The following is a 12,355-nucleotide window of genomic DNA, read 5'->3' as shown; positions in this document are numbered from 1 at the left end:
TCTCAGTTTTTTTATTTTTAATAAATTTGCAAAAACCTCAAGTAAACGTTTTTCACGTTGTAATGGGGTGTTGTGTGTAGAATTCTGAGGAAAAAAATGAATTGAATCCATTTTGGAATAAGGCTGTAATATAACAAAATGTGGAAAAAGTGATGCGCTCTGAATACTTTCCGGATGCACTGTATATATATTGACCCAGGACATTGACCCAGGATTCGTAGTCCTGAGCGACAACCCTGTTGGGGTCTTTGGGTGCCACAAGGGAAAAAAAAATGGCTATTTCGTGGGGCTTCTGCAGGACCCAGAAGTGACTCCACCATTCAGTGCTGTGGCGCTATGTGTTCTCCTGGGTTCAACATAAAAGGAAGCCGTCCAGACTCCTCCAGTTGAGTCAGAATTGGGAGGCAGAAAGCAACACTTACCTGGAGGAGTGGAAACAGGGAAAAGCACAGTGGTTGTGGCTGTAACAGCAGATCTTGTTCATTTGTAAAGGTACTGTGGTTAATAAATAAAAACCTTTATTTGAACCCAGGACTGTGTTGGTTGTGTTGGTGTCTGGAGTTTGGGGATCGGTGGCACCCCCTACTGGTTACAATATATATTTATATATTAGTAAATGTACCTGTAGAAGATTCCAACGGTTTAGTAACAGATGGACCTTTACAGTAGGGACAAAATACAAGTAAATGGTATCAGTTAAGTATGGAATCTGAATGAGTCACTGATCAAAATCCTTAGAATGCTCATCAGTGTCAGAAATGCTTATCATTTTTTATGCTTAATTTTGTTTCTATGTGCTATTCCTTTTTAATTTAATTTGTTTATTTTTTTGTCATTATTTCAGGACATCATTGGGCCATATTTTGTTTATAGCTGGGCATGTGACATGCTCTTTGTAAGACACATGTCATCATGCTGGCCACACTTTAAAAGATGTCAGCACACATTAAGCAGTTCCCAACCCTTAATTTTTTAAAGTAAATACCTTGTTGGAGACTAGTACTCAAGTAAATAAATAATTTAATAAATGATTCTTGTTTAGACTCTTATTTCATTTAGAATTTGATTTCAGCTTTGATTTTGTTCTAAAAGATATTTGTAAATGACTTAATGATCTTTTGTGTCCAGACTCTTACTAATGACCTTGATCATCTTTTTAGCTTAGCCCTTTAGGAAATGACCTGATGTCTGGTAGTAAAAAATCATTAAACAGTCTGATAGGACAGAGAATTAATACCCTATTGAAACATTAAATTCTGAGTACAGAGAGACAGTGTAAATTCTATCTATACCTCAGGGAAGCACATATTTGCAACCATTTTACTTAAGAATACAAAAACAGAGAAAGTGACAGAGCCAGACTCCCTAGTATTAAATTAGCACTTTAAGCATTAATATAGGCCTGTACATACTACCTTGCTTCCATCGTCCGGAAAGCTTTCAGAACAAATCAAGACAATGCAATGCAAGAGCTAAAAGCAGCTTTTTAAAAGAGATAGACAAATAAAAAAAGACTGTTCATTAAGAATACTGTACTACTGTACACATTGAGCAGACCACATTATTATATATTGCTTGCTAGGAAATCAATACTTGCAAGCCTAATGCAAGATTCTGTACAAGATGATTAAAAAGCACTTAGGAGCAGACACATATAAAAAGGAAAGCATAAAGAATGAAGTACTAGTTCTACAAGTGTAACAATATATCCTAGGGTGCAATGCCATGTTAATCTGGTTTTAGATATGGGGCGATGAAGCCAGTGAGACGTCTATCTCCACATCCACTGACCTGCAAACCCTACTTTAAGGTATCAGTTTACCCCTTTAAATTTTGAAGATTTAGCCATATTGTTTTAACTGCTAGAAAAGTTGTTACTGCATTCATGAAGTTTGTTTTTAAAAAGGATGATATCTCATGTAGAGTTTTCAATAGTAGTCGTCCTTGTTTTTTTCAGGTGGGAGTACATGAAATTTAGTGAGGGGGTGGATATTCAATCTGACATTTTAAGAGATGTCTATAAAAACAGAAAAAGGGAAATGAAAAGGCACATAGAGTTTTAAGGAGACCTTAGTAAAACATCTTTGTGAAGCATTGTAAAACAGGCCTGCACCTCATTAAAGATTCTTACAAATGTATGTGTCAATAAGGATTTCATTACCATATAACTAATAAGCCAAGAGAAATGATACAAAGAAAGGCAAAAGCTAAAGCAGAAAAAACAAAGGGACATTTGACCATACAACTTAGCAATGTAGTGAGGCTCAGGAATTTTTCTGGGTTTGTGGCTGCAGCATGGATGAACTGAAAAGAAAGTCACATCATGTTCCTATAATGTCTAGGCTGATAATGGACCTTCATTTAGTAAACGGCAATGTAACCTTAATCAGTTGTTCAGAAAGGATGTAACACATTCTATGTCCCCCAACAGTCCCACAAGACCACAATGCAAATACTTATGAGAAGCAACAAGTTTTCATTTATAGTGTGGCAGACAGCTGGGACGCCCCTGTGATGGAAGGACCAGGGGAGAGGACAGGTTCATGGCAATACCTTCCCCAGAACATGAGAGGGCGACCCCCTGGATTGCAACAGGGTCATGGGCTTGGAGCTTGGAAGCTCAACCCTGCTGGCCCCTGTGGACATCGCCAGGGGGCACCTGGACAGTCCCGGACTGCAGCACTACGCCATACTTGAAAGTGCTGCCAGAAGAGGTTCCGGGTGCACCTGGGGCACTTCCAGTTGTCTATGTAGCACTTTCACCACACTCTGGAGTGTTGCCGGAAGGGAATCAGAGTGTACATGGAGCACTTCCGGGTGCACTATAAAGAAGGTCACCTCATTCCGATTGAGGAGCCAGAGTCAGGAAGTGGTGGACAAAGCTTGCGTGGAGAGGAGTGGAAGCAGCAGAAGAGAAAGACAGAGAAAAGAAAGAAACGAAGAAGGGAAGGGACTGAGCAGTATTATGTGGTGTTTACTTGTGTACTGTGCTGCCCCACAAGAAAATAAAAAGCATTTGCTTGGACTTGTGTCACTGTGCCTGTGTGTCTGGGTTTGGGGAGTGGTACGGCCCCCATAGCTTCCATAATAGATTCTGCAAGAAAGCCCTAAAAAATATCATTACCTCTGGAAATGCTAAGAATGGTTGTGAGATCTGCTGCCTTATAAGCATGTCACGGTGTGTGTGGAGTTTACACATTCTCCCCATGTCTGAGTGAGGTTTTCTCCAGATACTCCACTTTTCCACCCATATTCTATGGATGTGCATTTTAGTTAAAGTTTAAAGTTTTTAATAAGTCATGATTACACAAGAAAGCTAGAATTTTGCCTTCTCAGCTGCATCCAAAAGCAACAGAAATAAACCACATAGACAAGTTACAGGTTACACACTTGTGAAATATTTAAATCATTTAAAAACAATATGTTGCTTTCAAGTACAACAATTTGACAGTAGGTTTTTGCCAAGAATAATTACACAATACATATGAAAAACTCTATGTACCTAAAAAATGATGGCATTGGGAAGAAAGCACTTTGTGTGGGTCTTTAAAACAACTGTCCTCCCTGATTACTAAAGGTAAGAGCTGCATGTAGTGGTTGTCTGATTTCCTGTTTCTTCGACATTGCCCTCTGACACACTTATCAAATTATCCACCTCAGCTCCAGTACTTTTGGCTGCATGTTTAGTATCCGGCTGGAGAATATGAAGCTGAAAGTGATGATAGAATAGATGGCATTGCAATAAAAGGACAACATGAGATCTATGTCTATTTTAAATAGTCTGAGTTTACAGAAAAGAAATAAGCAGTAATTGGAATTTAGGTGGCCGCCCCGGTGGTGCAGTGGTAGCACTGCTGCCTCGCAGTTAGGAGACCTGGGTTTGCTTCCCGGGTCCTCCGAGTGCTCCAGTTTCCTCCCCAAGTCCAAAGACATGCAGGTTAGATGCACTGGCGATTCTAAATTGTCCCTAGTGTGTGCTTGGTGTGTGTGTGTGTGTGTGTGTGTCCTGCGGTGGGCTGGTGCCCTGCCCGAGGTTTGTTTCCTGCCTTGCGCCCTGTGTTGGCTGGGATTGGCTCCAGCAGACCCCCGTGACCCTGTAGTTAGGATATAGCAGGTTGGATAAATTCCTAAGTATTTATATTAAGTCACTATTTCTGTCTCTTCCCCCAGAACAAAGAGGGATGAACATGCAGATTTCTGCCATTTTAACTTAAACTTTATTTGTTCCTAAGCAACATACTTGCTAGGAATTTCTCTTGGTGTTACATCAATACACATAACAAGAAAAATACAACAAAAGAAAACAATATTCAATATATAACACAATACTATATACAGTATACAGTAGTAGATTTACAGTATATAGCACAAAACAATAAGACATAAAAATATTGTAATGTACAATTGTACTCCTGCCTGGTAATATGTCAAGTATGTCCTTATAAAGTAAACACAAAATAAACATAATTTAATTTGGAGGAGAAATAAGGAAAAGACAGAGATGAATCAAAGAATGTGTTTAAAACAATGGTGGCTGCAATAGGAAAGAAAATCTCTATGTCTACTTGTTCTTACTTTTATCAACCGGAAACATTTTCTGAACAGTAGTAACTGAAAGAGATTGTTGTAATCTTTAATTATAATTCCAGTGCTTTTCCTGACCTATGATATATATCAGACCTCAATATAGTCCAGTTTCAGTCCTACATTCTTTTCTACTGTATGAATAATATGCTGCAGTTTCTTTTTCGGCAGCTCATCCCAGCCGACACATTCAGGACGCTAGATAGCGTCTTCCCTGCAGCATAGAGGTGCCCCAGATTCCCACAGGGTATCATGGGAGATGGAGTTTGGCTTCACAACCCTGCTGGGTACCGTGGGTGCCACCGTGTGATGTTGCTGGGAGACGAGTGGATTTTGGTTTCCCATTTAAAAAAAAAAATACAAGTATTATTCTGACCCGGAAATACTATTGAATCACAATGACAGAAGGACAGGAGCACTTCCGGTTCAAGAACTATATAAAGGACTAACTGGAGACCAAGTGGGGAGCCAGAGTTGGGAGGCAGTGTGACAGAGCTGCTTGGAGGAGAGGAGGAGAATTATTGTATTATTGATAATCAATTTGTGTATTGTGGTGGTGGTGCTTTGAATGCACAATTTATTAAGGAAAAAAAGAAATTAAAGTATTCCCTGGTGCTTTTACTTGGTGTCTTGGATGTTTGTCTGTGGGGTTTGAGGAGCGACTGTGCCCTCTAGTGTCACACCATATCAGACTGTTATGGAGAAAATGAGGATGATTTCAATAATAGCGCTCTAAAACTGTACCAGTGCTGACTGGCACATGTAAAACTCTTTTATGTTAACAGAGAAAAAATATGTTGTTGAGCTTTTATGATAAGAGCAGTTATGTTTTCATCCTTTAAGCATAAATTATTCCACCCTGTTCACACTTGCAGTGATACCACTTGTAAGTAGTGGTGTAGGATGTGAAAAGTTTCTGCTAAAATCCACAATCATTTATACTGTTTTCAAGGAATTAAAGTTAAGATTGCTGAGGGTGCTCTAACTGGTCAGCCAATCCACCTGCCTCTGATATTTGACTGATTCCTTTTGCCAAGGTGACTTAATATTTGAAGTACAGTTACATTTATTTTGTTTCTGAGCACATGCATGCAAAGTGATTTACCCATGGTTACACAGTGTTGCTAGAAGGATTTGAACCCAAGACCTCAGGGTTTGAAAGACTTAAGTCAAAGCCTTAACCATTACACCACAATGTCTGACAACCTATCCATGATCAGGCTACAAGGATGGTGTCATTTTTAAATCTTCAGCAGTTTAACAGATTGGTCACTAGAAGTGCATTCATTGGTGCAGAGAAAGAAAATTAGAAGAGACAGAACACAGCCCTGAGGGGACACTGTGTTCAGAGTCAGGAGCCCTGACAGTTTCCCTGCCCCATCTTCACTCTCTGATGTCTGTTCCTTAGAAAGTCAGAAATCCAGAGACAGGGCTGGATTAACCATTAAGCAAAATAAGCACATATTTAGGACATCAAGGGAAGGGGGCACCACAGAAATTGTCCATGGTCAGATTTAGCATGGACCATTATGGTGCAGATGAACCAAGTTCCAAAAAAAGGGGTCTCCCACATTAAATGAAACAATTACACATATATACAGTATAATAAAAATAATAATAAAATAGCAATATAGATGTTAATGATATATATTAATATTGGGAACACAACAAAATTAGAATCTGGGCCACATGGTCCAACAAGTCTCACATGATCACTCTTGTCTTGGTAATGTCGGCTGTCTCAATCTGTCATCCACTGATAGTGAGTGCAGCTTATAGACAGTTGTCTTCATAAGTTTACATACCCTGGCAGAATTTGTAAAGTGAGCACCATACTTTAAAGAAAAGTCAAAAACATCTCTCATTTAATTTTAATGGAATCCAAATTAAACTGTAAGGCATCACAGAACCATACAACCATTAAACAAAACACAGTAATAGGTTGGCTCCAACAGACCCCTGTGACCCTGTAGTTAGGATATAGCAGGTTGGATAATGGATGGCTGGATAGTAATAAGCAAAATAATAAGATGGTCCCTCTTCAAACGTTTGCATACCCTTAGTTCTTACTACTGTTTATTGCCCCCTTTAGCATCAATGATGGCATGCAGTCTTTTGTGATAGTTGTGGATGAGGCCCTTGATTTTCTCAGGTGGTAGAGCTGGCCATTCTTCTTGGCAAAAAGCCTCCAAGTCCTGTAAATTGTTGGGTTGCCTTACATTAACTGTACATTTGAGATCTCCCCAAAGTGGATCAATAAAATTAAGGCCAGGAGACTGTGATGGCCACTCCAGCACCTTCACTTATTTCTGCTGTAGCCACTGAAGGGTCAATTTGGCCTTGTGTTTTGGATAACTGTCATGTTGGAAGATCCAAGTGCGTCCCATGCACAGCTTCTGGACTGATGAATGCCAAGTTGTCCTTCAATATTTTGCTGCATATATCTTGCCATCAATTTTCACTAAGTTACCTGTGCCGCTGTAGCTCACACACCCCTAGGACGTCAGAGATCCACCTCCATGTTTCACAGTAAGGATGGTCTACTTTTTGTCCTGCATTTTCTCTAAACACAGAATTTATGGTTGTGACCATAAAGTTCAATTTTGTTGTGATCACTCAAAACAACTTTGTTCTAGATGTTTTAAGGCTTGTCTAGATGCTGTTTGGCATATTGTAAGTGGGCTATTTTGTTGTGTTGGTACAGTAAAGCCTTTTTTCTTTTGCAACTCTTCCATGCAGGCCATTTTTGTTCAAGTACTTCTTTATTGTGCATCCTGAAATAACAACACTACTCGTTATAATTTTAAAAGGACACACATAATTATACGCGGTGGTGTGCTGTTGGGGGGGGGGTGTTGGGGGCAGCATAGAGATAAAGGACGCCTCACGCCTGGACAAACTTGTTAAGAAGGCAGGCTGTATTGTAGGAATAAAGTTGGACAGTTTAACATCTGTAGCAGAATGAAGGGCATTAAGCAAACTCCGGTCAATCATGAAGAATCCACTGCATCCACTGAACAGTGTCATCTCCAGGCAGAGGAGTAGCTTCAGTGACAGACTTTTGTCACTGTCTTGCTCCACTGACAGACTGAGGAGATCATTTCCCCCCACACTATGCGACTCTTCAATTCCACCCGGGGGAGTAAATGCTATTACTCAAAGTTATTTGTCTGCTTTTACATGCATTTTTTATTACTCTTTAATTTAATATTGTTTTTTGTATCAGTATACTGCTGCTGGATTATGTGAATTTCCCCTTGGGATTAATAAAGTATCTATCTATCTATCTATCTATCTATCTATCTATCTATCTATCTATCTATCTATCTATCTATCTATCTATCTATCTATCTATCTATCTATCTATCTATCTATCTATCTATCTATCTATATGATAGTAAATTACCTTACCTGAGCACACTCCCTGATTAAAAGGAAAGCTTTCTTCATGATTTGTTTTCCTAACAATAGCATTTCATAAATTCTGTCAGGGTATCTTTTAAGTGCTTAGGGCTTATTCCAGCCCTGTCCATAGACATGTGGCATAGTCTGCATTCATACTGAGAAGTTTGCTATGGGGAGACTCTGGCTATGTTAAATGTGGAACTTAAATCTACAAATGAGATCCTGTCATAAGTTGAAGAGATGTCTAAATGCTGCAAGATGTAGTGGAGAGCTATTTTTACTACATCCTCAAATGACCTGTTGGCACAGTAAGGAAATGGTAATGGTTCAAAGAGAGAATTTATAACAGTATTGAGATGCTGATAATTCAGACGTTCAGTATTAATATTATTATTACAGATGTCAGAGCCACTGGCATACATTCATTTAGACAAACTATTTTGCTTCTTAGGCACAGGAACGATTGTGGTTTCTTTGAAACAGGCAGGGACTTTGCAATAAGCCAATAAGCATCTGTAAATACAGGTGCTAACAAGACTTAAAGTCAAACATCATTTATGTAAAACACCAATTCCAAAAAAGTTGTGAAAACATGGGAAAGGCTAATAAAAATAAAAAGAAGAGATTAGTAGATGCTATTTACTCTTTACTATATAGAAAACATTACACTCATGTAAAATTTGATGGAACAGGCTCCAAAAATGTTGGGACAGTCAAATGTTTTCCACTGTGTAACATCAACATTTCTTAAAAACATGTATTAACAATTTGGGAAGTGAAGACACAAGTTGGTTATGGTTAACAAGCAGAATTTTTCATCCATTATTCTGGTTTTCAACTGTGCAATTATATGCGGAATTTTGGGGTCATATTTTGTGCTTTGTAATGTAACACACAGATCTGGGGCCTCATTAATAAATGGTGCATATACACAAAAATGTCGTGTACACCCGTTTTCACACTCACATCGTGATGTATAAAAAGCCACACACATTCTCCCCCCTTCCTTATGGACTTTTCTGCTCGATTTTACAAACTATCAAAACCCAGCGTCAAAGTAGTACTACTGTTTCTGTATTGTCTGCCATTTTTCAGATTTGCATCATTGATGCAGGATTTATCAAATACACCAAAATTAATCATTTACAAATTGAATTCACTTGATTGTAATAATTCTGTAACAATATAATGGAGCACAGAATGAACAAACTAATCCAAATACAATATTATTCTCAGTGTACCACTCAGAGTATTTTAACCCATTGTATGTGTGTGTGGTATCATAGCTGCACAGCAGTTCATCAGAAAGCTCTACAGTGGGTTGTGTCGAGAGCGCACAGGATTATTGGGAAACAACTTCTAGCCCTGGAGGACATCTATAGCACAAACTGCCTAAGAAAAGCCACCAGCATCTGCATGGATTCCACACAGCCATGCCAAAGTCGATTTGAACTTCTCCAGTCTGGCTAACGCTTCAGAGCCTTTCCTGCATTGACCGTGAGGCTCAGAAACAGTTTCATCTCAAGAGCTATAAACGCCCTCAATCAGTCCATCAAGTGCTCCCAGTAGAACTGCTTGTATTTATAATTACAATTACCACATTGTAAAGTTGCACTACAACTGTAACATTGCACAACCTGAGACACTTTAAGGACCATCTGCACTGTATGTACATGTTTGTACTTATGCTTTCGTATTGCATTATTATTATCTTTATTTTTTCATTTTACAGGAAAATAAGCTTATGGAGGATTTTCATACTGAAACTCATTCTACCATACAATGACAATAAAGGAATTCAGTTCAATTCAATAGAAGAGAGTGCATGTTTGCAGGTGATGATGACTGGTCAATTTAGATTTCCAAGAGATATCCTCTTGGGGCTATGTGCTGTCAGAATACTAGGATGTATACCTGATGTTATTTTTATGATGAAATCCATTAAAGTATGTATGTTACATTTTACAGATAAATGGTTACCTTCACTTAAATAATGTATACTGTTAATAATTAAACACATGAGGGCACAGTGGTACAGCGGTAGTGATGAGCTGGTGCCCCATCCAGGGATTGTTACTGCCTTGTGCTTGATAGGATGATAGGACTGGCGTTAACTTAGATGGACGGAATACTTAAACACGTATAACGAAGATTTTTCAATGTTCCATACAAGTTTGGAAAAATTGGCATTTAAGCTTACAGGTGATTTTACATTTATTACAGAACTCATTGTGTGGCGATTGTCTATGTGGAGAAAAAAAACAGAAGGATAGGTATTGGGGGTTGGTACATTTGACAGAGACAGTACTGCTGCAATAAATTACTCCATTTCAGGGTCACACATGTGCCAGCAAGCATCTTGCAGGAGGCAAGAACAATTCTTGAATGTGGCGCCAGCTCATCACTACTGCTGCGCCACCATGCCCCCACGTTTAATACATGCTTTAAAGCATTTCATTATGAAAATGATATCAAGTATACATCTCATTATTCTAAAAATTTTGGATAGCTGTAATGTTATTAATGTTATGTATTCTGTGTGGCAATCCTGAGCACTCCTCTCTCTACGAAAGAGAAAGTCAGTTTAAGAAACATGTAGTAATTCACACACATAGAACACAGAATGCACATTTAGAGAATTAGATCTGAGAAACTGTAATAAATGAAACATTGATTTTAAGATGAAGTTTACGACATTCTACTTTAATGATAAAATAAACTATGAGATTAAAGTGGAAATTTTGAGATTAAAGTCTACATATCTACCTTTTTTCTTCACTGCGTCCCTAATTTTTTAAAATTTTCTCTGTGCCCTAATACTCTTTTGTATGACACTCTGACAGTGGGCTACGACTTGCCTTTTCACCTCATCGTTGACATCTGACCACATCTTTTTTTATTTTAGGCACTTTCTGAACTTGAACTTTGACAGCTACTCCATCCATTCCCTTTTGATGCTCATACCACTATCTAAGGCACCAAAAAGTATGTTTCTCCTTGCCTTCACTTCACCCAGTAGAATCTCAAGTTCACATTCACTTAATTTTTTTTTGTGTTCTTTTGCCATTACTTGGAACATAAGAGGCTATTTATATTGACTTGCATATTTAAAGATGCGTAATTCTGGGAGGAGTCAGGGTGGGGTGGCAGGCGTGTACACGTGCGTTACTTTTCACGCTGACCGGGGTTTATGGAGCGAAACTGCATGAAAGTTGGCTTAGGCATGGTTTTGTGCATCTGAATTTTTTGTCTGTATGCCATATTTTAGTGTGAATTCTATGCACAGCTTTATACATTACACACCAGGACAGCAGGCAGACCAATCAAGTATCTGCACTTTCTTCTTTTGCTGCTATGCAAAAAAAAAAAATCTGATGCTTGATGTTGTCCTGCTGGAAAAAGCATGGTTGTTACTATAACAGATGGCATCTAAATGACAGCATATGTTGCTCCAAAATTTGTACATATCTTTGTGCATTAATGGTGCAAGTAGTTACCCATACCAAGGGCACTAATACACACCCATACCATGACAGATACTGCCTTTTATAATCAATCCTTATAACAGACTGGATGGTTCTTTTCCTTTTATAGCCTGGAGAACATGACTGCTGTTTTTTCTAAAATGTGAAATGTTGACTCATCTTACCACAAAATATTACTCCACTCTGCTATTTTAAATCTCAGATAAGACCAAGCTCAAAGAAGTCACTTTTCATATAATCACAGCTTTTTTTAAATTTCTCACATTCGGAGAAAGGCAGTTTTTATTACTAACATTGCAGTTGACTGAACTAATAGTTTTCATCTTCTCCAGATATGTGCCCTACTACCATAATGTTATAAGTAAATTTGATAATGAAACAATGGTCACTGGTACAGAGTGTAAATAGTAAAGAAGACAGGAAAGAACCTTGAAGAGCCCATGTGCTTAAAAGGATTTCCTTTGAAAAAGCATCATGTCCTTTGAATATCTGCAAGAGATTTAAAAGAGAGTCCTGAATCCCTAATGCAATATATATGGGCTAACATTCAAAGTATTCAATTTCTCAATCAGTATGTGAGGCTGGATGGTACTGAATGCTAAAGAAAAATGCAAAAATGGTCCTCTGACATAGGAACAAGGCATATAAACAAAAGACTAGACAAGATGTAAGATAACCAGCAGAGGTACTTTTTACACATCTGTTTGTACAGCAAATATATATATAAAAGCGTCTTTATATACAAATGTTTAAAACATATACTAAAATTAGTGGCTCTTACCTGGCCTGATGTAAATGTGTTTTGTGACAGAGTGTTGCCCCATCCAAGGTTTCTCCTGCCTTGCTCCTAATGCTACTAATGAAGAATCGATTTAACTGTG

The sequence above is a fragment of the Polypterus senegalus genome, chromosome 1 (assembly GCF_016835505.1).
Source record: "Polypterus senegalus isolate Bchr_013 chromosome 1, ASM1683550v1, whole genome shotgun sequence".
Classification (NCBI taxonomy): Eukaryota; Metazoa; Chordata; class Cladistia; order Polypteriformes; family Polypteridae; genus Polypterus; species Polypterus senegalus.
The sequence above is the reverse complement of the archived record's forward strand: the minus strand, read 5'-3'. Positions refer to the sequence as shown.